At 38.0% G+C, this 4,777-nt stretch overlaps 1 pseudogene; it reads right to left on the reverse strand.

Moving 5' to 3' along the window:
* Window positions 1-2,724: 2,724 nt before the first annotated feature.
* Window positions 2,725-2,841, reverse strand: LOC148537626 (5S ribosomal RNA; annotated as a pseudogene).
* Window positions 2,842-4,777: the final 1,936 nt, after the last annotated feature.

Here is a 4,777-nt window from a genome sequence, read left to right on the forward strand (position 1 = left end):
CTTCTGACACTTGCCGTTCTGGACTATGGGTCTGCAAATATAGAAAACTTGGTGGGCAAGCAGGGGGGAAGTAGGGCTGTATGGTACCTTGCACATAATTTTGGGTCCTCAGGAACAAGAGTAGCACTTGGTCAAAGTTGGGCCATCTCTGCCCGGAACCCAGTTACCTGTCATAACTTGGCTTTGGCGGCATACCCACTGTCTTCCATGGAGCTCCAGAGTGGCCTAGAGGGTCCTGAAATAGCTGGAATATTATGCCTCCCTGTGTCCATGCAGGAGGCCAGGGATTGAACACCCAATCCTCTACAGCCATAAAAAGTCAAGGTGCTGGTTGCTGTGCTCTATGTAAAAGTTTGGTACAAGTTGCTGAGACACCAGCTTTTGCAGACTTAAGCCCCTGAAACTCTGGCTCAGCTACTTGTCATGGCAGGGGAGTCCATGCCACACTCTCCCCCAGCCAGTGTTCCATAAAAACTGTGCACAGATGGAAGGCATGCACATGGCTTTGTATCCATTGGAGGGGACCATGGGGTGGGCTTTATAGTAGAGGTTTTACAACAGCACCAGAGTCAACCTCTTTAATATTGATTATCATAACCCCCTTCCAAACAATGGGGTATATACTGCATGATGATACTGGTTACTCATGCCTCCTTGGTTTGATATCCTGGTGCTGTATGCACACACATTCAGGTATCTGCTGTGAGCCCAATATTATTATACCCAGAGTGCCTATCTGTTGTTCTGTGATGGCATGCCTAGGGAGGAGCATGCTATGTTGCTAAGTTGCAAGTCCCATGTGCCTCCACCCACCAGCTGGTGTACTTTACACAATTCTTTCCACAGGGGAAGAGTTCAGCTGATGCATTTCTCCACACCTTCTGCAGTGATTTCTTCAGAATTAAAAAACATATTTATTTTATATTACACATATATTCAATCTTTAGTTGTCCAGTGCACATGTGTATGCATGCATATCACAAACACTCTAAGCACACATTCTCACTGTTTCCCATAGTGGAGCTTATGTTAGCCAATGGGAAAATTGTTCACAGTAGTAAAGGAAACGTGGGTATTATAAGGACTTTCAGCTTGAAAATTCTACAGGGTTGATGAAGCATGTAGCTATCCCTCTCTATGAACACCATAGACTCTTAATACATCATTGCACTGCATCTTATTTGGAGAAGCAGCCACTTGCTAAGCACCAGCACCTTCAATTTTTAGTCTGTAAAGGGCTCTGGTTACAGAACCTTCCTATGAGCACAATGTATGCCTAGCTATATTCTGACAGCTGCACTTGTTACACAGAAAAAAAGAGATTTGCCCCCCAGCACACTGCAGCAAAAACAATACTTAAATCCTACATGATAATAGCGATTCAGAGGTATTAGTTACATACATTTGCAAATATATGAATAAGCGCCAGGCCAAACATCAAGGCTCCTCTATACTGCCATCCCTAGCATTAAGGGGTTCACGTCCAAGAAGGAAGGCACCCCAAAAAAATTCCAACCAAGGGCCATCCCCAGGGCATCACACGAAAAAGGGAAAAAGGTGATAGTGAAGTATAAAGAAAAGATGTGTAAGTATAAATCAATTAAGTGTTAATGAAATGAGAAAGAATTAAAATGACACAAATAATATACAAACAAATAGAGAACTGATAAAGGTATTCTATGTGAATTAAGTGGTGATGCCATGAGAAAGGCCAAGTCAGAACCCCCCCGGGGGCCCCACTCCCAAACGCTCACCCCAAAATAATTATTGCTACATAATGGTAGCACCCACTCTGGGTGCTGCACTTGTTACTACACTAGGAACTAGTTTGCCTCTCACCTACTGATATAAGCAGTTGTACAGGGGCTTGGACCACCATCTACTTACACTGTCATAGCACAAGCCCCTGTGCTTTGTGCTGTTGCTAGAATTTTACAGTGTACCTGACCTTCATTGCTGCATTGAAATTAAACTCATAAACCTACAGATTAAAGCAGCTCAAGTCACTTGAAAAAAAAAATACTATTACCCATCGCCCAAAATTTGAGAAATCACAATTCATTTGTTACATTTCTCTGAAGAAAGGACATTTTATGAGGAAATATAAACTTCCAAATAAACCTAGAAAATTCCCATCTAAACATGACACTAGAAATTGAAGAAGATCTACATTGAATGTTGTGTTCCTAAGATACCAACTATTGATCTAACAATTTCACTTTCTAAATATTCATTTCTGATTGATACGGGCACTGCAAGGTCACATATAACAGACAAATACATGTTACCTACTACAAATAATACTGTACATTTCGTAGGGGTAGCAAAGAAACACAAGAGGTACAGTAAAAATAACAATTGGTCCATTAACCAGTGGGCACTCTTTCCTATTAGCAGCAGATACCCCTGCTAATTTACAAGAAAAATGGAGGGAAAAGTAGGGCTATGGTCTGGGGCACTCTTCAATTTATAATTAGCATAATTAAAACATAACTTTTAATAGTATCAATAAAAATATATAGTACCGAAAAAAATGTTTTTGTAAACTAAAATTAGATGGTATCCATCATGTGTATTAAAAATATAAAATGCAGAGACTTCTGAAGGCGAAATATATTAATATGTGCACAGTCCCATATTGGGTATATTGAATAAGTAATACAATTAACTAGATTAAAAATATTTTGTCTGACCAAGTGGAAAGGACAATCCCATTTTAATATTTTTCTACAGCACCTGGTCTTCCCTGGAAGTCACCTTCCAAGTACTGATCAGGCCAATTACAATTTAGCTTCCAAGATCAGACGAGATTGGGCAATCAAGTAATGTATGGCTGTAGATAATGTGGGAAAAATTACACACTTCTGAATCAGAACAATATATATATATATGTATATATATATATATATATATGTAGGACTAGTTATATTAAAAGTCCATTTGTTGGAGAATAATCATAATCAAAAATAAAGAATGCACAAGCAGACTCTATTTATATCTTAAATCTGCATAATATGTCACATAGTGTTAGTATATGCTAATATAGCCTATTAGTAAGGCAAGCATATATTTAACATATATACATGAAGAGCCACAATGAAAAATGCTTCAAATGATAATGATAAATAAACTTCAAAGATTGTATTACTATATTTCATCAGCTAGGAGCACAACCGTATGTTAAATTAAATGTTTCAAAATCAGACAATATTAATTATTTAGTCCAGATCACACCACATGTATAAAGCAGGATCAATGTCAAAGACACAGTATGTACATTAGGTCTCTATGTATATATACCCCAGCATGCCCATGTAAAGAATATGGTGAGCACAACAGCGCTACTATGTCACACATAAACCAATGCAATCAGCTGAACCATACAATAGAGAGACCCTGCTGTGTAGTAGTGCGCATACAATACCGCTCCTGCTATCAGATTCCAAAAGAGAGTCCAACCCACATGTTGGCTGGATGTCTGTGCAAAAATAAAGTATGGAAGGATGCGCGTTTCGCCCGACTGAGGGCTTGTTCACCTCATCCACATCACCTGATTGTATTACTCGCGTATAAATAACCAAAACCATTACCAATGATTATCTAATAGGCGGTGACTCTAAAGAAGGCACCGCCTATATCAGCCTCAGCTGATCAGTCAAAGCACCAATAGAATGACAACCCACCGCTATGCATGCTGGTTAATGTAGTCCAACCCCGCACTGCAATCATAGACAGTTATCGGGTGGTTACACATCTCCGCCCAACTGAATCATATGTCAGGCCACAGTATGCCGCAGTAGAATGACAACCCACCGCTATGCATGCTGGTTAATGTAGTCCAACCCCGCACTGCAATTAGAGACAGTTATCAGGTGGTTACACATCTCCGCCCAACTGAATCATATGTCAGGCCACAGTATGTCGCTATGCACGCTGGTTAGAGTAGTTTTCTATATCTTTGTAATAAGTCCAAATCAATACAGCGATGAGTATCATTATAAAAAATTAAGAAATAGCTATTCAATGGACCAACAATGTTTCTAAATAAGACACTTGGAGTACATGATGTGATTGCAGGTATTAACTATTGTACATAGATTATAGTACAAGTCTACATGTTGAGGAAGTATTAGAAGTTATTAGAGCAAAATACCTATCAATAGTGATGAAAATGTAATTAAAAAAGGAATAAAAAATAAGTATAAAATTAAAAATAAAAATAAGAATAGGAATATACTGCTGTACATGCTAAAAATATATATATATAGTAGTTTCATCCCGCAGTGAAGAAATAGCCAAACAAACAATTGTGGAGACGGTAACTCCGCCCCATTAACATCATATAATCAAATCAGAATTGTGTTGCACCATAAGCAAGTCAATATAGTAGACTTGAGAATGTAAATGGTCTAATATATGATGTAATATAACAAGAGATCAAAATAAAACATCCTTTAAGGTAAGGAATAACTGCTGTGCATGCTGGGTAATGTCATCTCAACCAGCAATGCAGATAGAACCATTCAAGGAAACGATAGCTCCACCCTGATGATATCATATGATCGAATCAGGCACTGGATCATGATTATGACACTCTATAGATAAATTATTATATTATGCTCTACCTGATTAAAAAGTGAATAAAATGGTGTAAAATAACGAAAAAGTGAAAAGGCCTTATAATGTTGCAAATGAGAGATAATAAAAATTATGTGTAGCATTACAATAAAAGAAAAAAATTTAATTATGATTATAATAGATAAGAACTAGTTCTGCA

This window comes from Taudactylus pleione, unplaced genomic scaffold (assembly GCF_031769625.1).
Source record: "Taudactylus pleione unplaced genomic scaffold, aTauple2 ptg000046l, whole genome shotgun sequence".
NCBI lineage: Eukaryota > Metazoa > Chordata > Amphibia > Anura > Myobatrachidae > Taudactylus > Taudactylus pleione.